Source organism: Rhinopithecus roxellana, chromosome 19 (assembly GCF_007565055.1).
Source record: "Rhinopithecus roxellana isolate Shanxi Qingling chromosome 19, ASM756505v1, whole genome shotgun sequence".
Taxonomy (NCBI): Eukaryota; Metazoa; Chordata; class Mammalia; order Primates; family Cercopithecidae; genus Rhinopithecus; species Rhinopithecus roxellana.
This window is the reverse complement of record NC_044567.1, coordinates 66,858,526-66,884,410: the sequence shown is the minus strand read 5'-3', so window position 1 is coordinate 66,884,410 and position 25,885 is coordinate 66,858,526. Positions and strand designations below refer to the sequence as shown.

The 25,885-nt window shown below is 55.4% G+C and overlaps 1 protein-coding gene across 1 annotated transcript in view; it reads right to left on the bottom strand.

The window, feature by feature from the left end:
• Positions 1–22,482, bottom strand: part of RAI1 (retinoic acid induced 1) — a 129,545-nt gene extending 107,063 nt beyond the window's left edge. Inside the window, exon 1 of the mRNA XM_030922597.1 lies at positions 22,134–22,482. The gene's annotated coding sequence lies outside the window, so the exon portion shown is untranslated. The remainder of the gene's footprint in view (positions 1–22,133) is intronic.
• Positions 22,483–25,885: the final 3,403 nt, after the last annotated feature.

The following is a 25,885-nucleotide window of genomic DNA, read 5'->3' as shown; positions in this document are numbered from 1 at the left end:
TTCTGCACAGAGTAGAACGGAACAAAAGAAAAGGGGTTGGTGGAGTTTGAAAACAGCCCCAGCTGGGCATGAAGGATCATGCCTGTAATCTCAGCACTTTGGGAGGCCAAGGCGGAAGGATCATTTGAGCTCAGGAGATCAAGGCTAGCGATCTATGATCATACCACTGCACTCCAACCTGGGCAAACAGAGCGAGCCCCTGTTGAACTAAAACAGAAACAAAAACCGACCCAGCTCTGCTCTGTGACCTTAACCTCTCTGAGCCTCAGTTTTCACTATGCTTGTTTTGCTCACCAATGGCCCCCTCCCCCTGAGCCCCAGAGCCATGCTCTAACACCTTTCCAGAGCCACAGCTGGGTCCCCACCCCAAAAAGATTATGGGAGAACTCCTCCCGTCGCTGCAAGAATGCACTGCCCTGAGAGAGTCCCTTCCAAAGGTTTTGGGCCTAAGGGCTTGATCAGAAAGCAGTCCTCACCCTGCATGGAAACCCTCACCCATTATATTCCCCAGGTTTTGCGGATGATTCTGACTTGCAGTACAGCCTTCCTGTGTCAGCCTGGCCTCCAAGCAGGGCGGTAGGGGGCGCAGCTGTCCTCCTGACCCTGACCTGGACAGGAAGTTGGATCCTTCCTAGCGTCCTGTGAGCCCACTCCCTGCCTGGAAGCCTTGAATCTCCAAGTCCCCTTACAGCCCCTGTCCAACTCCTGGGGGTGGAGGTGCAGGTTGGGAGGGAGAGTGATGGAGCCTCCCCACTGCTTCTGAGCCCTGCCCATGGCTTACTGCCCCAATCATCCAGTTCACAAGCATTTATTGAGCACTTACTACACGCAAAGTGCAGTGCTAACCACCCTCAGAGAGACGAAGTTGAAAGGCAGGGCCCCACCTCCTCACAGTCTTGCAGAAGCAGCAGATGCATTACTGATGCCCCACAGCTCCGCAGTTACACACACAGGCTTTGAAGTCACACAGCCCTGGGTCTGAGGCTCAATTTTGCCACCTCAGAGATGAGTGACTTTGAGCTCACTCCTCACCCCAACTGGCCTCAGTGTCTGCATCTGCAGAATGAGATATTAAGAGAAGCCACCTCACGGCTGGTGATAAACTACTAGATACCAAGAGTTTCACACATAGCCTGGCAGGGAGGTGCTAAACCCCTGTGAGCCTCATTCCTTGCCTGGACCAGAACAAGGGCAGAACCCCGAGGCATGCCAGTAGGGACCTCCCTCTAGGTTTCCACCACCTCATTAATCAGGGACGACTGTCCACCCAGCTGTGATGCCACCTGACGCCCCTGGCAGCCTGCCCATTCACCTCCATTTTGTCTGCAAGGACATCTGGGGACAAGAATGGGGGAAGGGGCATGGAGTTGGGCAGCAGGCCCCACTGCTATTAGCCCTGATGGAATCACTGCTCATCCCCACTTCCCATACACAGTAGGCTCACAATAATCATCTGAGGCTTGGCCTGGTAGTGAGGAACCCAGCTGAAGATAATAGGCTGCACCGCGGGATGGGTGGTACAAGTTTTTGTGCCAACTGAAGGGTCTGTATTTGGTCCTCTTGGCAATAGGGAGGCACTGAAGGTTGCTGGGCAACAGAGGACCCTCTGCCCACCTTTCCAGCCTCATGCCTCCAGACTTTGGAGTGAGCTCAGTTTTTCTGTGGTTGTCCCTTACCCCCTCTCCCCTCATGTTAGCCAGTGTTCTGCCCTAGCCAGGGCTGAACTCCAACTGTTTCCCTACCTGGAATGTTATTCCCGCCAGTCAGCTCACACTTATCCTTCCTTCTAGGCTGAGCTTAGAAGCCTCTCCCAGCCTTCCCGGTTTGAGCTCAAAGACTGTTCTCTGCTTCCTTTAAATTGGTCCTTTTTCCATTAGAGGACAAGTATTCCTTTTGAGAGTTGCCTCCCCCAGACTGGAGTCCTTGGAGGGCAGAGCCCAAGTCTGACTCCCCTCTGTGCTCTCGGCATTGCCTGACACAGGCAGGACCAGGGCTGGGTGGCCTTCCAGTGGGCATTGTGCAATGCTTTAGGCTGTGGTCTCTGAGATGCACAGAGGGAGGAGGGATGGGACTGGAAAGGGCAGAAAGGAGGGGCTACTAGGCATGGTGATGCACACCTGTAGTCTCAGCTACTTGGGAGGCTGAGGTGGGAGGGTTGTTTGAGCCCAGGGGTTGAGGGCTACAGTGAGCCATGATCGCATCACTGCACACCAGCCTGGGCAACAGAGCAAGACACTGTCTACAAAGAAAGAAAAAAGAAGGGCTGGGTACACGGGGACATGGAAGAGAGAGGGGAAGGAAAGGGGACCATCTAAAAACTGCATGAGCGGTCTGCCTACTCCCTCTTCCCTGTTTTCCTTCCCTCTGCAAAAAGAGAAGAGTGAGGAGGCAATGAGGGAGAGAGGAGGGGCAGGCGCCTATCCCAGGATCACTTGATGGGGTGGGGTGGAGCACAGGGAAGTCCCACAGAGAATACCATTAGGTCTCAAGGTTTCCCTGAGGTTCCCATCAGACTCATAGCCCCCTGTCTAGGCAGAAGGCTCAGCGCAGCACTGCAGCTCCCACAACCCCAGGGCCATCCCCAGGGAGATGGCAGGGGCATGCAGAGATAGGGCAGTCAGACAGACTGGCCTCAGTGAAATGTCAGTCCAGAGGGAGAACACACCCAGACGACTTTCACCATGGGCTAGCCCACCCCCGAACAAAGGGCCCATCCCCATCCCCATCCCCATCCCTATCCCAGGACATCCCCTATCCCCATCCCCATCCCTATCCCTATCTCATCTTGTTGGAGGGGCAGGGGTGGGGTTTCAGGGAGGATGAGAGAGGGAGGAGAGGGATCTTTGTTGCAGGTAGCGGTACCAGCTTCTAAAGACGAAGGGGGTAAGGCCGAGATGAGGCAGCTGGGGTATCTGCGAGGTCACATTCAACCCTCCAGAGCGCCTGGCATGTAGTGTGCAACCACCATTATTATTGTTCGTGCAGAGGAGGGTGGCACTGGGTCAGTGGCAGCAGCAGGTCCCGAAGGGCCTTGAATGCCAACCCCAAGATGGCCGGGGGATGGCGCGAGGGAGCACGAGGCCGGCGCGGTTGAACTCCGGGGCGCGGGCAAGCGGGTCTCCGCCGAGGCAGAGCGATAAATTAATGAAACGAACTCGCCACGCCTGCCTCTCCCGCGCAGCGCCGCGCCCCGAGGACGAGAGGGGCCGAACTGCGGCCTCGGCGGAGGAGGCCCAGCCTCGCGGAGGCCCCGCCGCTCTCCGCTTCCCTCCCTTCCCCCCCTCCCCCGCCGCTCTCCGCTTCCCTCCCTTCCCCCCCCCCCCCCGCCGGGCGTCGTTTTCCAGGTAATTAAGGCCGTCCGGGCCGGCGCGCAGCTGCTTCCGCGGCCTGCCGCGCCTCCGGCCCGGGCAGGTGCAATTAAACCCGCGCGTTCGCAGCCATTAAGCTTTAATGGGGCTCATTAGCATAAGAACGAGAAGACGCTTTGATGGCGGCCACCCCCGCAGGGGCTGCGCGCGAGCGCCGAGGGGCGGCGGGGCGCGGCCGCTGGAGCCCCGAGCCGGGAGCCGCGCCTCCAGCCCGCGGCCCGAGGCCGGCCGGGGTAGTCCCGCCTGGGGCCGGGCGACAGGAGGCGGGGCCGCGGGGCCTTACCTAGTCTCTGGGGCTCCAGGCTGCGTCCGAGAGCCGGAGGTTTCACAGGGCCCAGGCCCCAAGAATAGGTCCTTGGAGGACGAGGGACGAGGCCCAACCTAGAGAGATGTGCTTTCCCAAAGCAGCAGCTGAGGAAACTGAGGCCTGGAGGTGCCATGTGACACACAGCCCCGGTCTGAGCCTGCAAGTGGTTCATTTATTCAACAACGATAGCAGCCAAGGCTTATGTGAGTTTTAAGGATTTAGCATAAATTGTCTCACTTAATCTCCCCAACAGCCCCAGGAGTAGTGGGTACTTGCCCTTGTGATCCCATTTGACACAAGAGGAATCTGAGGCTTGGAGGTGGACACCCGAGTTCCCAAAGCCACAGTGAGCTTTGAACCTGGGCAGTCTGGCTCCTGAGGCTGCACTCATAACTGGGAAGCCACACTAACATGTGTGACATGGCCAGGAGAGGCACGGGGTGGGGTGGGGTGGTGGGGGATGGGACCAGCTGGTGGGCTGGGTGGGCCATCCTACCTGGCAGACAGTAGCCAGCGCCACCAACTGTGGTCGGAGGAAGCAGGGTAGAATAATTCAGAAGAAATGTAAACTGGAAATTGGAAATGAAGTCACTCAACGATTACTCACTGGCAATTGATTTGATTCCCCCTCTCCCCCGACCACCGACAATGGATGGGCTTTCAAAACAGGTCTGTGGGCAGGACGTAGCAGGAGGACCACCACTTTGCCATCTCAGTCCAACATGGAGTGCAATGCGCCCAGCAATTACTAGGTGTTCAGGAAACACCAGTCAAGCAAATGAACGAGTGAATTCATGAATAAATGCTTTTCTCTACAATTTTGGGGGAAAATAGGGGACTAATTCTTCAATTTCATGTCTTCCAGGCTTTCTTCGGTCCAGGAAGTGGCTCTGTGAGAGCAAAAGGGCTCAGAGGAACTGGCAGGTGGGGCCTGAGGCAGCAGTGCTGTGCTTGGCTCCAGGCATCCCCTGGGGCAGTGCCTCCAGCATTCCAAAGTCAAGGATGTTGCCGACAGATGTCTTGAGGGCCCTGGCAGGGAGCGCAAAAAGCACGGAAGAGGAGACACATATTGCCGGAGTTCCACTCAGAGGTGACGGGAGCCAGAAGGAAGATGCCAGCCCCTAGGAGCTCAGAGAAGGTGGGCAGTTGCCTGAGGCCACACAGCAAGAATCTGGGTCTCCTGATTCCTTCAATCCCTGCTGAGCCTTTACCCAGTGCCTGGATCAGCCCCCAGTCTAGGCACAGGACTCCCTGTCTCCATCAGAGAAGCTCTGCCTGGCCTCTGTCTTGGCTTGTGATCAGCCTGCATTCCCCATGCATGAATGCATGACTCAAATCACGTGATTATTTGATTAATATCTTTCTTCCTTTGGCCACACCTCCCTCAAGGGCAGAGATTTTTTGTGTCCATCCAGATCGTGGCTGATCTCAGTGCCTGGCACACAGTAGGCCTCCAAACATAGATGTCGACCAGGTGGAAGTGTCATTACTACAGAGTCACAGCGCTAAAGAAAATTCCGTGCCTGGGATGAGCTTTCCTACCTCCTCAAGCTCTCGTGCCTGCTCACAGCTGGCTCAGGGGCTGAGAGGGGCCTCAATGACTTCACAGCTGAGCTGGCCTCGGGGGTGCAGGCAGGGGAAGGACTCAGCTCCCCTTCCTGGCCTGACCCTGAGGCTGGCCCACCCCCTCACCTCCGGTCTGCAAAGGTATCTGCCTCACGGGGGCCCTCAGCAGCCTCATTAGGAAAGTAGTGACAGACACATTCAATACAAAGGGGCGTGGGGGGAGGGGAAGACCGAGGGCTGTTAATAGGGTTGCCTGCCACTTTCCTGACCACTGGGCCAGGGCTGGGCCTAGACAGGGGACAGAGACAATGCCCAGAATCCAGAGTTGGGCCCCACAGTGGGGATTTTCCCATCATTCCTTGCTGTTCTGGAGTCCTGGTGGGACTCAACTTTTGAGTGGCAGGAGACAAACCCCACCCCAATATCTAAGCCTGCCATGAGCCACCCAGAAGCCCATGTGTGAGAGCAGCCACAGGGACCAGGGCGCCTGCCCTCTGTGCAGCAGAAGAGGAAACTGAAGCCCAGGGAGGGGCAGGGTCACCCCAGAGCAGAACACTGGAGTAGGAGCCATGCTTTGCATTAGGGCTATGGCCGTGGGCCTGGACCACCTTGATCACCAAATTCCCTCTAGTCTCTGGGCTGCAGGGCAGGAAGGCCCAGTTCTGCTGGAAGACAGTCAGGTGTTGTCAGTGCTCACCCAGGGCCGGATGGAAAAACAGATGCCCCAGCAACTCAGTCAGTGCGCAATGCCCCACCAATGATGAAAAGTGGGTGAGAGAGAACCAGGCCTCACACCACAGGACATGCACACAGAGAGCTACTCGGCCGCACACAGAGGTGCCCCCAACACACAACCACACGTTGGTCCCAGTCACAAACACAGACACCCAAGCCACCTGACAGCAACCCCCCACCGTGTACACAAACAAACTCACTTTTTCACACACACACACACACACACACACACACACACACACACACCCAAGCTCAAGAACACACGCAAACCCATCTTGTCACTTGGTTAAATTCCACACCCAGGTAACGCCCAGACCACAAGAGCAAATTCAGATAAATAAATCATGTTCAGCACATCAATCTCGGCCCCAAACAGGCTGCCTCCTGGATACAGGTAAAGTGAAACAGGTCTTAAATATTTTATAACTGAATAAACCTGTTAAGAGAATAGAATTTACAGGGCCATTGGCTGCAGTCTGACAATGTCCCTCCCTCATTTTTTCATTTCTGAGAGGACACAACGGTGACGGCAGGTGGTGGCCAGGCAGGGCATGGAGTGCCCGTGCCACACCCGCTGCCCCTCAGCTAGGGCTGTTATTCCCGAGGAAAGGGGCATTCTGTGATTTTTCCATCCAATAAATCCAGCTGCTGCTCTGAGACAGGGCCCTGCATCCTCTTGTCTTTTCAGTTTTTTTCCCCGAAGCCTTGGATGCCTTTTAAATGCCAATTCGTCCCTGGCAACTGTGATTTCCCAAGGCCTGTTTCACGCAGGGCTTGGATGTGTTAGAATTGAACTGTTCTGGAATGGGGGAGAAGAGACAGGCCTGCCCGTAAGGATGGGTGGGGGCAAGGGCAGCTTGTAGCTAGGGCCGAGGGGCAGCTGGGCAGAGGGAGGCTGTGCTGGTGCCAGGCCTGCATGCCTCCAGAGAGAGGCTGGAGAAGAGGGGCTGAGGAGTCAAGGGCAACAGAAACCAACTCCTAGGAAGTCAAAGCAGAAGGCGGGTCACAGGATTGACAAGGGGCCTCAGGTCTGAGTGTGCCCAGGCAAAGGAGGCCCCAAATGAGGATGAGGCCAAGGTCTGAGACCTCCCTGAAACCTGGCATATCTGGGCCAGAGTAAAGCCCCTTCCTATTGGAGCCCAGATCTCAGCATCGGGCCATAAGTCTTGCATGTCCCTGTCCACACTAGGCAGCCTCCTGGGCCCCCAGCAAGCAGGACCCCCTGACCCAAGCTGCATATCATTGTTTAGTGGCAATGGGGAAGGACTCTGTCAGGGGGCTATAGGTAGGGAGAGGACAAACTCAGAAAGTGAACAGCCAGTCCAACAAATCACCCCCAGAAATGTCTGCCTCATCTCGGAAGTTCTCCCAAGAACGTGGTTCAGGAGCATCTTAAATAGCATTAAGTGAGAAAAGCAGAATATCAACTGGTATATACAGGAGTCATGATGGCATACCTAAACAGACAAAAAACACAAAGCGAAAAACCCTGTGAACGGGTGGGGGGGGGGGTTGAGGGAAGACAACTGTGGCTGCCTTTGGAGACTGAGAGTATGGGTAAATTTTTTTTTAATTTGTCATATTTTCCAAAAGTCTATAATAAGCCTGTCCTCCTTTTATAGTGAGAAAAAAGCTATTAAAACCACCAAGTGCCTTACAAAACCAAATATATAGCATGACTCCGTAGATGTATCATAAGTGGTTTATCATACATCTACAGAAAGTTATGTTGACAGTAGTTACATTCTGCTGGTGGGATTATAAAGTACTTTTTACTTTTTTCCTGCATTTTTGGATATTTCTACAACCAATATATCAATAATCTGACAATTTCATTAAGAACAAAATGCTCAGGACTGGGAAGTTCTTTTCAGTGGCAACCCTGAGTCTCTTCTGCTGCAACTGTAGCCCATTCTCAGCCTCTTTGTGCATGTGCCCTGGATGAGGAGGAAGAAAGGCACAAGGACAGCCTCTTAACCAGCACACAGCCTCCCTTTGGAGACCCAAAGGCCAACATTCAATTTAGCTGCCTGCTCAGTACAGGTAGGAGGTGACAGAGGGTGCTTCTTAAGAGACTACGGGAGGCCAGGCATGGTGGCTCACACCTGTAATCCCAGTACTTAGGGAGGCGAAGGTGGGAGGATCACTTGAGGTCAGGAGTTTGGAACCAGCCTGGCCAACATGGTGAAACCTCGTCTCTACTAAAAATACAAAAAAATTAGCCGTGGTGAGTGCCTGTAATCTCAGCTACTCGGGAGGCTGAGGCAGGAGAACGCTTGAACTTGGGAAGCGGAGGTTGCAGTGAACGGAGATTACGACACTGCACTACAGCCTGGGCGACAGAGGGAGACTCTGGCTCAAAAAAAAAAAAGAGACTAGGCGAAAGAAGGCGGCTGTGGCTGTGGAGTAACTAGGGACTTAGGGCACGAGAAGGCCGGGTGGGGACAGGGCAGTTTTGGCAGAAGGGCAGGGCTGGGTTGGCAGTAAAGTTCTGCAAGAGGCTGCCCCAGGGCAGGCGGGGTGCCCGAGCTCAGAAGGTAGGAATGTGCCTCCCGGCCAGACAGTCCAACGACTGCCAACTAGGGGAGGCCCTTGCTCCTGGGCTGGAGGGAGGCCGGCCGGCGCTGCAGGGTCCAGGCCTGGACCGTGTGAGGTGCGCATTCCCGGCCCCCTCCTTTCTCCCACCCTCGGGCAAAGGGTAGGTCCTGACTGACCCATGGGCAGTCCCGGAGAAGAGTTCGAGACCCAGACACTGCAGGTGAGGGGCCGCCTGGCCTACACTTTCAATAGCCCCCAAGCGGCAGGAGTCGGGGTAGGGGTCCAGCCTCCCCATTATCCTGGCCCCCGGAAGCGGCTTCCCGAGGCCCCTGCCGTGGGGTTGCCGGGCTCGCTGAGCAGAGCCCGTCCTGAGGCTAACACGCACAGGATCTCTTGCATTCTCCCCAAACATCCAGGCAGTGGGAGAGCGAGGCTCAGAGGCGCGCGCCGTCTGGCCCAGTAACCCGCAAGTGCGGCCGCAGCCCTGGGACTGGAAGCCCCCGGGTTCCCGGAAAAAGAACCGGGCTCCATCAGGGGGCGGGGTCTCGGCACCCCGCCCCGCCCCGCGAAGCATGCCGGGCCAGGCGCTGCCATGGCGACGCGAGCGGCCCGCCCCGCCCCGCCCCCCTCCTGGCCTCAGCGCCCCGAAGCTCCCGGGCCCCCTCCCGGCGTCGGCGTCGCGGGCCCCTATCGCGGCCTGTGGGACGCCGCCGCGGAGAAGGCTCCGGCGCGGCCAAGATGGTGGGCGCCGCGGGCGGGGAGGGGCGGGACCAGCAGGAAGCGCGGGCATTTGCCCTCTCGCCGCTCCTTCTCGAGGTCGAGGAAAGGAAATGGCCTCGGAGGCGAGCGTGGAGCTGCCCCGGCGTCTGGCTTGACAAGTTCCTACCTATGCCTTTCCTCCAGGCCCGGGCCCTCCCAGCTCCCTGAGAGGTGGGCCAGGTTGGGGGCTGCCCTCGCTGGGATCCAGAATGTGACACACACCCCAGAAAAGATGCCCCTCCCTCCCCACAGGAAGGCCCGTCTTCCTGGCTATGTTCCTCCCCGCACCTCGTGCGTCCCCACCGCGACGAGGAGGGGGCAGTTTGGTTTCTCTGGCTTAGGGGCCTGATGCCAGCCTCTGCCCACCTACACCCCAGGCATCCGTTATTGGGCAGAGAACCCGTTTCCCCTCAGCACGGCTGCGTCCCCGGTCAAAGCCTCCAAAGTGCCCACAGATCTAAGCAGAAGTCTCTGCCCTCCCTGGAGACCCGTCAAGGCTAGCAGCTCCCAGGAGACCCTGAATCCCTTTGATTCTGTGTCCTCCCAGCAGTGACGGGACAAGGGTAGGATGAGAGCAGACACTGACTGGGCCAGGACAGGTGACTCTCCTCCTACGCGAGCGAGTCCTACGTGTGAATGACTGCCCAGATTAGGTGGGCAAACATGCCCAGATCTGTTAAGGAGCGAAGTGGCAGAGCTGGGACTCGGCCAGGCTGTGACTCCAGATGCCTGTCCACACGGAGCAGCACTCCCTACTTCCCGGCCACCCAGCCTGGGCTGGTCCAGCCGCCGATCTCCGGCCCAAAGCAATGGCCTGGTCTCCCGTTCCTTCCTCTCCCTTCCCCCTACCGCAGGCCTGGCTTCCCTTCTGAGCCGCCAATCTGCAGCCACACAAAGCCCTGTTTGTTTGCTTTCTCTGCTGCTCCCCCTGGATCCGATGTCTTTCTCAGCTACCTGCCGCCTGGCTTCCTCTCCAAGCTGCCTGCCCAGCCAGCTGAAGGGAAGGAGGGGCGGCCATTGCAGCAAGCCCCGCCTCATGGCAACCCCATCACTCCTTGAATCCACCTCCCCAGTGCAAGGGGCTCCTAGCCTGGGTGGCCTGACCATCGACAATGGCTTTGGAGCCCCCTAGCAGCATCTTAGAATGTAGGGTGCCAGTTGGGTGGAGCAGGAAAGATGCCTGGGGCAGGGGGAGGGGAATGGGAGAGGCCCAGCCAGCCTCCCCTCTCCTTTTGTGAGCAAGCTTGTTTTGTTTGTCAATCAGGAAGGCTGCCCCTGCCTTCCCAGCAACCCACTGGCTGCCAGGAGATAAGAATATGAATGGGACCAGGAGGGCCTGATCAGAGGAGGTGGTGGAATGATGCCCTTGTTTCATGGCCCTCACCCATCCTCACTCTTTCTGGGGACTCCCAGGTACCCCAGGTGCTGTGATGAGAGCTTACCGGCTGCACGGGGGCATCACATGGTGGATGCCCTCAGTGCCCACCCTGAGCAGACGCCTCTGCATGGCAGGCACCCCAGAGTGTGCAGATGTGCGCACCCACGGCAGCGTCGGGAAGCCCTACACAGCCTGAGCGAAAACGGGGCTTTCACAGGCAGAGAAAAATAAATACCTGCATTCCACACCACCTTTTCTACCTGCAGAGCAGAGTCTGCCCTCTTTCCCCTTTCAAATAAAGAAACCCAACACTGATAGGCACAGAGATATTGCAATCTTGCCTGGCTCCCTCTACCCAGGACTCTTTTATTGCACCCTGCCAAGTTGGGTGGCCCAGGGACCTCCTCCTTCCCCTTTCATCCCCTTCTATGCTGAGTTTAACCCTTACAGCAACTCCAGGATAAAGGCATGATTATGCCCACTTGATAGATGAGGAAAGAGGAGGCTCTGAGGGAGAAAGCCATGAAAAGAAAAACTGCTCTGGTCAGAAGCCAAGCTCATGGCTGTCTGACTACAAGCCTTCATTTCCCACAACGTCACAAAATTATTTCATAGCCAGGAATTAGCTCCTGAATGGATGAGTGACTAACATGGGGAAGGGGGTAAGCAGCAGGCAGGGCCTGGCTTTGGAGGCTGCGGATATGATTTCTAATCCTAGCTCTGCCACTTGGTTGCTTTGTGACTTCAGGCAGATCACTTAACCTCTCTGTGCTTCAGTTTCCTTGATAATGGATATAGGACAGTTAATAAGACTTAGCAGTTAATAGGACCACCCAATGCCTGGCACAATAGCAGGCACTCAATGCTGGCTTTTCTCATCCCTTTCAGCATCCAAAGAGACAGATACTCATGTATTAGAGGAACCAGGCCTCTCCCACCAATGCCTTCACTCGGCCCTCCTGTCAGGAACCCTGCACCTTCCCAACCCCTGTAACCATTTCTGGCCCTCTCAGGCAGAGGCCAAGGGCTGTCAAGTTCAGCTCCCCAGGCTCCTGTCCTGTCTGGGAGACCAGGTCCTCTCAGTTTAATTAGCCAGGGCAGTGGCCCCAGAGGACAGTGTCACCCCAAGGGAACAAAGCCAGCTCCGTCCACATCCCGCTGGAGTCAAGAAGAGAGCCACTCAATTAAGTCTGATTTGGCAAAACGTCTGTTTTAGTGCTATTTTGGGCCACGGTGGGGATTTTCTGTGCTCGTCTCAAAGGTAACATAAACCAGATTCCTTCCCGCCTCCCCCACCCCTATCTGTGTTTGAAATGAAAATATTGTTTTTCCTCTGCTCTCTCTCTTTTTTCCTGCTTCTCTTTCCCACCTATCAGAAGGCTGCAAACAAGAGAAAAGGAAACGGCTGGGCCCCAGACTGGAGGGTAGCACCTGGGGCTAGGGTGCTCCCACCGCCCACCTGGCCCTGCTCGATCCCGCAGAGAACAACATGCTGAGGGCTGGAGTTCCCTCAAACCAGACTAAAGGGTTTAGTCCTCTCCTTTGCCTTCTCCCCACCTCTGGAAGCCACTTCCTGGGTTCCCCGAGGCCAGCTCTTTTTCTGACTTCTCCCCAGGCACACACCAGGTACCTGGTAGCCTCCCCACCCACAACACACCCTTGCATTTTCTGCCTCTGAGCCTTTGCCTGGGCTGTGCCCTCGGCTGGAAATACCTCCCCAAAAGCCCTCCCTTGAAGGAGTGGAAAGGCTCACATCCCTCTTTCTTCCTGCTACCTTTTCCTTCATAGCTCACATTACAAATAAATCCGTATCTAGGCAATCATTTCTGTAATGTCTGCTCACCTACCACGTTATATGCTTCAAATGGACAGGGGCTCCATCTGCTTGGCCACTGCTGCTTCTCAAGGCAGGGATCTCATCTCAACCGTCAGCACACAGACATCAGGGGCCAGCTGATGGTGTGGTTCCAGGGGCTGCCGTGTGCAGTAGGATGTTTAGCAGCATCCCTGGCCTTTACCCACTAGATGCCAGCAGCACCTCCCTAGCTGAAACAACCAAAAATGTCTCCTGACATGGCCCAGTGTCCCCTGAGACACAAGATCACCCCCAAATGAGACCCACTGCTCCACAGCCTGGCACAGAGCCCCCTTGAATGAATGAATACACGACTTTACCCTTCTAATAGAACATGTGATTTTATTTTACCTCTTATCATAATCATGTAGAAATTTTATTTTCCCTATCAGAACAGAAGCTTCCAGAAGACAGGCCCATGTGACCTCAGCTGTGTATCAATGCTGTTTGCCCATAGCTATTTGCTGAAAGAATCCCTATCAAAGCAGCAGAGAGCAGCAGACTGAAAGCCAGCTCTGGTTCCCCAGCCCTGCCCACCCCAAGCCAGAATGCTGGGTGACTTTGCTATAGGAGTTAAGCTTCTCTGGGCCTCCTGTCTCTCTAGCTGCTGTAACAATTCTTTGTCCACTTGGGCTGGTGGGAGGTTTACAACTTCACATCTCTATGAAGCTGTAGCTCCTAAGAAATCTTTCAGGTGGTTTTTACTTTACATTGTCTGAGAATTCTGATTATCACTAATAGGCACAATATTTACTAAGCACACTATTCTGTGCCCAGGACTGGCTAAGTGCTTTAGAGGCCCTATCTCATTTGATCCTCTTAACAACAAAACTATGCAATAGGTCCTATTACTTTCGCCTTTTGATGAACGAGGAAATGGGCTCAGGGAGCTTGAGGGACCTGCCTAAGGTCCACACAAAGGCAGGCAGTCCTGCTGCCTCCGGCTGGTGAGGAGTACTCAATTAGGAAACACTTTCTGCTTTCATACTTGAAACTGAAATTCCTTTTTTTTTTTTTTTTTTTTTGAGACAAGGTCTCACTCTGTCGCCCAGGCTGGAGTACAGTGGTATGATCACCTTGGCTCACTGCCACCTCTGCCTCCCAGGTTCAGGCAATTCTGCTGCCTCAGCCTCCTGAGTAGCTGGGATTATAGGCACCCACCACCACACCCAGCTATCTTTTTGTATTTTTAGTAGAGATAGGGTTTCACCATGTTTGGCCACGCTGGTCTCGAACTCCTGGGCTCAGGTGATCCACCCGCTTCGGCCTCCCAAAGTGCTGGGATTACAGGAGTGAACCATGGCGCCCGGCCTGGACTGAAATTCCTTCTAAAATCAAGCACACCTGGTGCCAGACAGAGGCCAATTTTCCCAGGTGAATAAGGCCTCACACGACCTCCCCAGCATCAGGCCCCAGCAGCCAAGCAGAGAAGCAGCTCTAGATTGCTATAGAAGGGTCTGATTCAAGGAGTTGGGGAGCTTTGGCACCCCTTTCTGGATGCCAACCCTCACGGAGAAGCCTGGCCAGGGTGACCTCCTCCAGCACCAAGCTGGTTCATGAGATCCTTTAGGGCAGGAATAAAAGCAACAATGGAGGAAGGGCCATGCTCTGGCACTTTCTATGTACCTGATGCTGGACTTGAACAAACCACCACCCTATGAGGTAGATTCTATCAATTCCAACATTTTACAGATGATGGAACCAAGTAAAGGAGATAAATAACTTGGCTAACTTCACAAGCGGTAGACCCTGGATCTGAACCCAGGCAAAGTCCAAAATACGTATGCATATCCACTATGCTGCATTAGAGCTGCATCTCATTCATGGCTGTTTTCTCGGTATCCTGGTGTTCCACACGTGATTTGTGAATGAATGAATGAATGAATGAATGAATGAGAGTTTGTGGTTATACTGCTACTGAAGTCACAAGTTGCTGGATGCTTTCCTGGGGTCCACCTAACACCATTGGAGCAAAGTCCCTTTACATACAGAAACTCTCGCCAGAAAACTAGTAATTCTCACCTGCCCCATGTGTAAAAAGACCCACTCAGTCCATCTGCCTTGACCTGGCTAGAAAAGAAACAAGCACCAAACTCCTCATTTCGGCCAATGTTATTACAGGTAAGGTTTAGATGTGACCTGGCATGAATGGAAAAAGAATAATAATTGGCCGGACGTGGTGGCTCACGCCTGTAATCCCAGCACTTTGGGAGGCCGAGGCGGGTAGATCACCTGAGGTCAGGAGTTTGAGACCAGCCTGGCCAACATGGTGAAACCCCGTCTCTACTAAAAATAAAAAAAAATTAGCCAGGCATGGTGGTGCGTGCCTGTAATGCCAGCTACTAGGGAGGGTGAGGCAGGAGACTTGCTTGAACCCAGGAAGCAGAGGTTGCAGTGAGCCAAGGTTGAGCCACTGCACTCCAGTCTGGGCAACAGAGCAAGACTCCAGCTCAAAATAAAAATAATAATAATAATAATAACAACAATAGCAATCTCTTCTACATACAAAGCACTTTAGCAATAAAAATAACTGCCCAAGGCAGGGTGTGGTGGCTCACACCTGTAATTCTAGCACTTTGGGAGGCCAAGGCAGGCAGATCATGAGGTCAGGAGTTTGAGACTAGCCTGGCCAACATGGTGAAACCCCATTGCTACTAAAAATACAAAAATTAACCGGGCATGGTGGCAGACGCCTGTAGTCCCAGCTGCTTGTGAGGCTGAGGCAGGAGAATCAATCACTTGAACCCGGAGGCGGAGGTTGCAGTGAGCTGAGATCACACCACTGAACTCCAGCCTGGGTGACAGAGCGAGATTCCAACTCAAAAAACAAACAAACAAAACAAAAAACAACTGCCTAACAGCCCAGCAGTGATGGCCCAGCTGAGGAACTGTGCACCAGCAACCAGGAGAGGCTTGTTATTATCCCCGTTTTATTTATTATTATTTTTTTGAGACTGAATCTTGCTCTGTCACCCAGGCTGGAGTGCAGTAGCACGATCTTGGCTCACTGCAATTTCCGCCCCCACCATGTTCAAGTCATCCTCCTGCCTCAGCCTCCCAAGTAGCTGGGATTACAGGCAGGTGACACTATGCCCGACTAATTTTTGTATTTTTAGTAGAGATGGGTTTTACCATGTTGGCCAGGCTGGTCTCGAACTCCTGACCTCAAGTGATCCACCCACCTCTGCCTCCCAAACTGCCGGGATTATAGACATGAGCCACCAAGCCCTGCCTATTACCCCCATTTTAAAGGGGGAGGGAAATGGAGCCTGACAGTGAGCAGTTGGTACCTGGATTTGAACCCAGGCTGGTGTGACCCCAAAGCCTGTGTTTACGGCCCCAAGCTATAGGACCTGCTTGCTTTCCAGATCACAAAACACAGCAACACTCACTTTTTTTTTTTTTTTTTTTTTTTTTTTGAGACAGAGTCTCACTCTGTCGCCCAGGCTGGAGTGCAGTGGTGCTATCTTGGCTCACTGCAACCTCCACCTCCTGGGTTCCAGTGATTCTCGTGCTTCAGCCTACCAAGTAGCTGGAATTACAGGCATGGGCCACCATACCTGGCTAATTTTTGTGTTTTTAGTAGAGACGGGGTTTTGCCATGTTGGCCAGGCTAGTCTCAAACTCCTGACCTCAAGTGATCTGCCTGCCTTGGCCTCCCAAAGGGCTGGGATTACAAGTGTGAGCCACGGTGCTGCAGCTCACCTTTAATGCTTACAACAAAGCCCGTTCACATTTTTGACAGAAGAGGAAACTGACCCTCACAGAGGGAACGTGACTTGCCCAAGGGATGCTTCAGTTAAAACTCAAACGCTTTTCCTGATTCTGAATCCAGTGCTTTCCCCTACCCCGACCCTATCTCTCCTTCCACATGAGCACAGTCTCCAAGAAGGGAACTCTAGGAGGCGAACCCAAGCTCCACTGGATTCTGCATGTTCTCCCTTAAGCCCCCTGATCATGGGCCTGTAGACACTCTGAGCATGCCCGCTGCCCCTGTTCTATCAGCTGTCTCCACGGGGTCCCTGGTTTCTCATGCCCAAGGAGTGGGTGACTTGGGTCCACAGACCATCAGTCCAAGAGCAGTCCATCCTCCCCCCATTTATAGATGAGACTGAGGCCAGAGAGGAAAGGAAGATTCCCCAGCAGTCCTGGCTCCCCACCATAGTGCCTAATGGCCTCCCTGCCCCCCACCCTATGCTCGCCTGCTCCACCCTTCCCTCCTGCCTCTGCACAACATCCTGGGCACCTTCTCTCCCCAAACCTGATCACTTTGTGCAGAAAGTGGATGCTCAATTAGCTGGGCGTGGTGGCGGGTGCCTGTAATCTCAGCTACTCGGGAGGCTAAGCCAGAGAATTGCTTGAACCTGGGAGGCGGAGTCTGCAGTAAGCTGAAATTGTGCCACTGCACTCCAACCTGGACAACACAGCGAGACTCCATCTCAAAAAAAAAAAAAAAACCGGATGCTCATCGTCCATCTGGCCCCTAGACTTCAAGGGCCTCAAAGCCTGGACCACAAGCTTGCTCCTTTCTGGGGCCGTGCCAGCATGGAGCTGAGCAAGAGAACACTCAGGGTTGTCTCCTGGACAGACAAGGAAGGCATGGCTGACGATGGTGGGAGCCCATGCTCCTGGCTGCTTTCCTTCCTGGCCCTAAGCACACTCTTCATACTCTCCAGCAGCAGCAGCAGCGGGAACTTCCCCCTCACTCCTTGTTATCCCCCCAGTTCCATCTCTCCCTGTCCCTGCTCAACACTCCCCAGGTCCCCCACCCCCACTCCACCTCTCTGCCCTCATGTTTTTCTCTTCCCCATCTCTCCCTTCCCCAGCTCTGTCCCCCCACACCACACACACACACACACTTCACATGGGTTCAAGAACCAGTGGAGCAAAATCTGTCCTTTGCCAGCCAAGCCCCAGCCTGCAGGCAGCCTCCAGCCCTGCCTCCCACCCTGCCTCCCCCTCCCTGGTTTCACATTCCAATCTCAGATCCCCAGTGACCCACCAGGAACAGGGCACAGCTCTGCCTCAATCACTGGGGAACAGGACGAGCCAGTTTCTCCCAGCCCCCTCAGGAAGCAGCCTGGGGAAGCTGCCCACCACCCCCCTGCCCCCCTACCCCACCAAGCCCCTCACCCCACTCATCTAAAGTCTGACAGCACAAGATCCACACAGACCTGAGCATGCCCTTGCTAAAGATCAAAGGGGCCCACGGAAGACAATGTCGGGGCTCTCACCCTCTCTACTTCACCTGGCCCTCCTGCCAGGAAGCATTTCTGAGCGTCCTGTGTTCTAGGCCTCGCCCTTGGCGCTGGGCCGGAGAGAGCAAGGAGACGTGCTTTCAGGCGTCGATGCTCCAGCCTCATGGGGAGGACAGACACTGGCAGAACTGCCGATAATTTCGTGATAAACGCTACGCCACGAGTATAGACAAAGGGAGATGACTCATACTGCCTCAGAGGTCAGAGGAGGAGGAGACAGGACGTCTGTTTTGGTCTGGGGCAGCAGGGAGGAAGGTGAAGGGCATCCCAGGTGGAAGGAACAGCCCAGCCCGATGCACAGAGGCAGGGATGCACATGGTTACATCTTAACAAGGAGGTGCCGGCTGTGGCTGGAAAGGACAGGACTGAATGAGGACAAGGCAGGCAGAGGACACCAGAAATGGCCCTGGGCAGCATGGGAAGAACTACAGATGGGACCTTTATTCAGAAGGCAGCAGGAGCCACTGGAGGTTATCTGCTGGGTTTAGAATGATCACTGACAATGCTGCTGGCCAGCACCTGGGAGGGGACAGGATGGAGGCAGGGAGGCCAGTGAGGAGGTCCCAGCAACAGCCCATCCCTCTTCCACCACCATTCTTTCTGAGCCAAGTCCTCCCCTCTTGGCCACAGCACACAGGCCACATCCCTTCCAGCCTCCAAAGACTTGCTCTGCTCACTGTGTTCCCTCTGCCAGGAATGCCCCTCTCACTCTTACCTCACTGTGCCTGAAGCACCTGCTCAAAGGCCCCTCCTCCAGGAAGCCCCCAGCTCTGGTCAAGGCCTTGACTATGAGCTGGGTCTCAATCACCCACTGGGCTGTGACCTTCTTGTGGTCAAGTGCAGGGATGCTTCCTGCTTGAACCCCGACATTAAGCACAGAACTTTGGAAACAGTGGGTCCTTGGAAAACCCCTGTTCCCTTGGGCCCAGCACCCAGGTGCCTCTCCCACAGAGACGCTGCTCTGTACACACCATTGCTGTTGCACCTTCTCCCTCCCTGTGGAGCCACACATTGGATAGGGGAGGAAAAAGCCACCCATGCCATGGCCACAGGCAGCTGTTAAAAGCAATGCATTTCAAACATGGGCTGCCATGGAGATAGAATAGCAATAATAATACAATAATGACAGCAGCAATCAGCATTTACTGGCATAAGTACTGCTCTAAACTTCATATGGATTAACTCACTGCATCTTCACTTCAGTCCCGTGAGGTCTGTACTGTTATTCTCCTGATTGTAAAGATGGGGACACTGAGGCACAGAGAGGTAAATGGCCTGTTCAGTATGTGGTGGAGCCAGGAGTCAACCCACAACTTGCCCTGAGGGACTTTGCCATACAACCAGCCTCTCCAAGACAAACAGAGAAGAAAAAGGAAGCCGCCGAGTAAGAGCCCACAGTCAGTGTGTCCTCACTTGGGGAAAAAGAAAACTATGCATGGATTGGTATATGTGAGATATATATATATACACACACACACACACACATATATATATACACACGTAACAAAAAGTCTGGAAGGACCCGTTCAAACTATTAACTGGGGTTACCTGCAGGGAGGGTGCCAAGGGAACTTTTACTTTTACTACATATATTTCTGGCTTATTTGCATTTTTCACCCAAGTATCCAAGTGTTACTTGAGTAGTTTAAAATGGCAGGAATTATTAGGGTTGCAATGAACATTTGTTGCATGAATAGATGGCAAATTCATTTCCTAGGCCTGTTTCTTTCAAATTCTGGGTATGATCCATCAGTGGATTGCAAAATTGATTTCGTGGGTAGCAATCAGTAATTTAAAAAAAATCAAATACACTAGAACAAAAAGTATCACAGACCAGCAAACAGTAAGGGAGTTATTTCAGTAAACTTTTGTTTCCGCTATATACAGTGTGACCTGTGTAGTTACCTACAATGTATTTCTTACTATATGTCACGGGCAAGAGTTTGAAAGCCATTGGTCTAGGCTTGGGAGTCTAAAGAGGAGTAAGGTTGGGCGCACTGACTCACTCCTGTAATCCCAGCACTTTGGGAGGCCAAAGAGGGAGGATCACTTGATCCCAGGACTTCAAGACCAGCCATGGCAAGACCCCTGTCTCTAGGAAAAAAAAAACAAATTAAAAATTAGCTAGGTGTGGTATCGGGGGCCTATGATCCCAGCTACTTAGGAGACTGAGGCCAGAGGATTGCTTTAGCCCCGGAAGTTGAGGCTGAAGTGAGCTGTGTTTGTGCCAAGGCACTCCAGCCTGGGCCACACAGCAAGACCCTGCCTCAAAAATAAAATAAACAGAATAAGGCAGGGTCCCTGCCTATAAGAGTCCCACAGTCTAGTGGAAGAGAAAGGCAAATCCAGTACCCCTGAGTTCCCTTTATCTCCAAAGAAGCCATAGGGATGCTAGGTTGGTGGAAAGGTCCTATTTTGCCCACTCCACAGTTGGCTTCTAGGGCCTGGATCTCGCCTTGATACATTCTCCTCCTCTCCAAGTCTTTTGCTTGTGAGAGCTTTTGCCAGAGTTATAGGGCTGAGCCTGCCCTGAGATCAGAATGACTGTGTCCACTTCTGTGTCACGCAAAAGGCCACTTCTCCTTGCTCCTACCGGCTTGCCTGTCAAGAGGGGGAGGGGTGGGAAACTATAAGATTCCTTTCCAGCTTCCAGATCCCGAGGGCCACGTCCCAGGGAAGCCTCTGAAAACCCAGCTGTGTGGTCAGCAGGGAGGGGCCACCACTCAGTCTGCAGCGAGGGCTGCCCCCCACCTGGGGTGGGCCTGACCCTGAGCAGAACGAGGTTTGTATGGAGAACGGAGGGGGCAGTGGCAGGAAGAGAAGCAGAGCCCCCAGCTCGGGGCTCCCATCACGCTGGCGCCTCCACATCAGAGCTTGCCTAACCCACCCCCGCCTCTCCTCCCAGGGCAGCAGACAACTAAAAAAAGATAAAATAAAAAGAAGTAATTCCCCTGCTCTGACGTCAGCGCGAGGTCTTAACAGCCCGGCAGCGGCATGAAACTGGATTGCAACCAGATGTAATGCCCTTGAATTCTCAACACACTACTGCGTTGGAAAAGACATAAAGGGGGAGGGCGGGGGGGCAATACTGGTGGGAGGAACCATGCAGGTCCCGAGTGGGTCCCTGAATCCCGGCCCGCCGAAACCGCGAGGAAGGGGGCGCGGGAGAGAGTGCGGCGCGCGGAGCAGCGCCCGGCCGGCTCCGCCATTCAGGCGCGCGGCCTCCCCTCCCCCAGCCCCCACCGGCGCATTGTTACACTCGCTCCCATCCATTCAGAGCCCAAGGCCCGCCGCACCCCCGCCAGCCCCGGCTCCGCGCAGGAGGGCACCGCTGGAGCCAGCACTCCGGCCCCTGCGGGGACTGGACAACGACCAAGAGTCCCAAGAAGGAAAACTGCTCGCCGGGAAAACGGGCGCCCCAGGAAGCTGTGGCCACGACGGCCTAGGGCCTGGCTGGTGTTTCGCTTCCCCTCCGCCCCACCACGGAGGCCCCTGGAGCGACCAGGCTCCAAATGTCACCCTCGCGTCCTGCCACCCCCTGTCCCCGCCGCACTCGGCCCGCATGTCCTCCTCCCGGGTTCCCTGCCTTCAAGGCGCGGGAGGGGGGGGCCGACCTCGAAAAGAGCGGCGGGGCGGCGGGCTGCGCCGCTGTCTATGGGGTGCCAGGCTCGCGTGTCCGGGGCCCCCGCCCGTGACGTCATCCCCGAAGGGCCCGTGCGTCCCAGGCCGGGCCGCTACAGAGCTCCCCAAGTCGCGGGGGCCGCTTCCTGCCCGGCCTCGGGGCCTGCGCACAGGCCCCGGCGCCGCTGCCCGGGTGGGGACACCGCAGAGAGCCCGCGCACCCCATCTCGCCACGCACGGCCTTCGCCGCCCCTGCCGGCCCTGACTCCTACGCTACGGCCACGCTGGGCCCGGGTCACGCATGGGGAAGTCAGCTCCCCGCCCCCCACCTCGGACGCACTCACAAAGCTCCCCTCCGCCCCCGGCGCCGCGCGAATGCTCCCCACGTCCCCACCCCACGCTCCGCAAACACTCCGCGCCTCGGCGCACGCAGAGCCCTTGCCACACTCGCCCCTCGCGCCATGCCCCAACCCGACCTCAGCCGGCCGCACATCCCCCAGAAGACCCTCACCGCGGCGCAGGGCGCCCCCACCCTGCAGCTCCCAAGACGTCCATCCGGTGACCTCGCGCACCCCCCACACCACACAAAGCAAGGACCCCGCGGACCCCACATTGCCACCCAGCGCGCGCGCTCGGTCCCCGAACCCGCCTCGGCTCCTCACCCGGCCCAGGATCCCGACGCCTCGCGCCGCCCCCGCCCCGGGGCAGCGTCCACTGAGCCCCCCGCGCCCCGGCGCTCGCTGCTCACCTCGGCGCCCGCGCTCACTCGGGGGCCCTGGGTCTGGCGCTGCGACTTCGCGGCCCGGAGGCCTGGGTGGCCATGGGGGTCGGGGCGCGGCGGCCCGGCCGGCCCGCGGCCAGGCAGGAAGGAGGGTGGGCCGCGCCGCCCCCTCCTCGCGCCGGCGCTCGGGCCGCGGGCTGGGCGGCCTGCTCGGCTCGCCTCTCGCCTTCGCCGCACTCGCTCTCCCACTAGTCTCTCGGAGCCCAGCCGCGGGCGGGGGCGGCGCCCGGGGGCGCGGGGAGCGGGCGGCGCGGGGACCGGGCCCTGGCCGCGCACCCGGCCGGGCCTGCCTGGTGTCCGCGGGTGCCGCGGGGAAATGCGATCCCCTCCGCACAGGAAGAGCGGACGGGCGGGCGGGCGGGCGACGCGCGGGGGGAGAAGGAGAGCGAGAGCGCGAGGATAAAAGTTCCCGGGCGGCCTGGCTGCGCTCGCTCGCGGCCCGGGGCGCCAGGTGGGCCGTGCGCGCCCCGACAGCACCCCCTGGCGGTCCGCGCGCCCCACTGCGCGCCCCCCGCCCGCCTGCGGGAGGGGGCCTCTGCGGTGGGATCCCGGTGAGGCCCGGGAGGAGTCTAGCGCCCTGCGTTCGGGAGCTTCCAGCGTCAGGCCAGGCCCCCACCCTCACGCCACCATTAGCCCTCACCTGTGCTCACTTCTTTACAGTTTGAGAAACATTTTCGATTTCAAAACTCTATTGGTTTCATGTAAACTTCATTTACTGGGCACCTGGCACCTTGCTGAGTCTTGAGGAATCAGCAGAGACAATGCGGTCCCTGCTGTCATGGAGCTGGCATCCTGGTGGGAAGAGACAGACAGCAAACAAATGCTTAGATACATGACGAAGATAATTTTAGAGCAGTAAGTGCTAGGAAGAAAATTAACAGGTGAAGTGATGGCTAGGGCTCCTTGACTGGGGGTGACAGAAGGAGGCCTGTCTGTGCAAAGATCTCAATAGCAGGAGGAACCGCCATGGGTAGAGTCTGGGAAGAGCTTTTTTTTTTTCTTTTAGAGGCAGGGTCTTGCTGTGTTGCCCAGGCCGAACTTGAATTCCTGGCCTCAAATACTCCTGCCACCTCAGCCTTCTGAGTAGCTGGGACTACAGGAGCCTGTCCTGCTGGGAAGAGCATCCTTGGCAGAGAGAACATCAAGTGCAAAGGTCCTGAGGCAGGAGAGAACTGGGTGAGTAATTGGAATTGTGAGGAGACCGTGAGCAAGGGAACAAGTAATGGCCACACTGAAGTCACAGCCATAACAGGAGGGCCAGAGCCTACAGGGCTGCAGAGAGTCCAGTGAGGTGCAAGGAAGGTAGCCACTGGCAGACTTTAAACAGAGGCATGTTGAATGAATGAGTCCTTGCATGAAACTTAAGTTATAGACCTCTGAGCAATTTCACGCCTAGGTCTCTACTTGCCATAGCTCAGGTGGGAGCTCACTGCCACCTGCTTGGGAAGCCTCCCAGCCCCACCCAGCCTCTAGGGTCTGTGGGACATGACCCTATTAACAGCCCCATCGAAGCCTCCCTTGTTTGTCCTTTGGTTGGGCAGAGGGGAGCTGGTCAAGGCATCAGAGCTTGTGGGTGACCTGAGACAAGTGAGTCACGTAGTGGGACAAGTGAGTCCTGCATCTGCAAAATAAGGTATTGTGATAGGTAGAGGGCCTCACTCTGTCCCAGGCTTGCTGTGCCCCTTCTGTGCATGGTCTCATTAGATCCCGGTGCACCCTCTGTGATGTCAGCTCATCACATTTTGTGGATGAGGAAACAGGTGCAGAGTGGTGAAGTCCCCTCTCCAGGTTCTCAAGCTGCAGCACAGAATCAACACCGGTCCCCACAGTCCTTCCCACTGGGCTTGGCTACCCGTCTCCCAGGATGAATATCAAGAGCAAGACAGAGCTGGATCCCAGTGTGAATTGTTTCGTTTTAAGCTTGTTTTAAGCGCAGTTTCTGGTGAAGACATATCTGGTTTCTTTTTCTCTTTCTTTCTTTTCTTTTCTTTTCTTTTTTCTTTTCTTTTCTTTTTCTTTTTTTTTTGACACGGAGTTTTGACCCTGTTGCCCAGGCTGGAGTGCAGCGGTGCGATCTTGGCTCACCACAACCTCCGCCTCCCAGGTTCAAGCAGTTCTTCTGCCTCAGTCTCTCGAGTAGCTGGGAGTATAGGCATGCACTGCCACACCCGGCTAATTTTGTATTTTTGGTAGAGACAGGAGTTCTCCATGTTGGTCAGGCTGGTCTTGAACTCCTGACCTCAGGTGATCTGCCTGCCTCGGCCTCGCAAAGTGCTGAGATTTCAGGCGTGAGCCACTGCACCTGCAAATCTGGTTTCTAAACGTGGCTCCTCTGTGCCCAGCTGGGTGGCTTTGAGCAAACTACTTAACTTGCTGAGCCTCAGTTTCCTCATCTGTAGAATGGGGATAATAGTACCTAGCTCATGGGTCTGTTGAGAGGATTGAATGAGGTACGTGTGGAAAGCATTTAGCTCGCAGCCTGGCATGCGGTAATTGCTGTTACTGCTTTAAGATGCCAGATTAATGGGAACAGTCCCTGTCATCCATCCAGGGCCCCCCGTCCCCACCCTGAGCTGTTCTCCTGCCCTCCCTGCTTTACCTTAACCTGCTCCTAAGTGGAGCCTAAGGGAAGGCTGGTTCTAGGGACCCCAGTGGGAGGCAAGACAAGGAGGCCTTGCTGGGGGATTTCTGGTTCCCACACAGGGGTCCCCAAGGCCAGCTTCTCTACCTGGAGAGGACGGGAAAGCAGCTGGAACCCGAAGTCCAGGAGAGTCCATTTTCTGGCCTTGGAATTAGGTACTTTTGTTTTGAAAATTCCTTGGTATAAAGTTTACATGACTGGGGCCACTGGACCCTGTACACAGTGCTGGGGGTACAAAGAGGATCACAAGCCTGGCCTCTTTGGGAGCCATAGCTCAGGCACCACTCAAGGAAACACATTTGTTCAAGGGATTAGCATTCCTGGATGTCAGTTCAGTGAAGCGTTGGAGGAGGTGGCTATTGAGCCAGACCTCAGAGGATGGGCAGGAGGGGAGCCCTGGGTGGCAAAGGGGATGGGTATCCCAGAGAGTGAGAGGAGGAAGGAATGTGCAGGCAGATGGAAGAGGGTGTGGGGTCAAGGTACTAACAAATGCCTTTGTGTGTGTGTGAGTGTGGGTATGTGTGTGTGAGACAGAGTCTGACTCTGTTACCCAGGCTGGAGTGCAGGGATGTGATCATAGCTGACTGCAGCCTCAAACTCCTGGACTCAAGCTGTTCTCCCACCTCAGCCCCCTAAGTAGCTGGGACCACAGGCATACACCACTATGCCTGGCCAATTTAATTTTTATAGAGATGGCATCTTGCTATGTTGCCCAGGCTGGTCTTGAATTCTGGGCAGTGATCCTCCTGCCTTGGCCTCCCAAAGTGCTGGAATTACAAGTGTGAGCCACCACGCCTGGCCAGAACTGCCACTTTTGAGTACCTACTGTGTGCCAGGTGCCTAGGGATGTTGTAACAAATTCCACAAGTGGCTTAAAATAACACAAATTTATTTGTTTATTTATTTATTTATTTATTTATTATTTTTTAAGACAGAGTCTCGCTCTGTTGCCCAGGCTGGAGTGCAGTGGCACAATCTCGGCTCACTGCAACCTCTGCATCTCGGGTTCAACTGATTCTCGTGCCTCAGCCTTCCGAGTAGCTGGGATCACAGGCACACATAACCATGCCTAGTATTT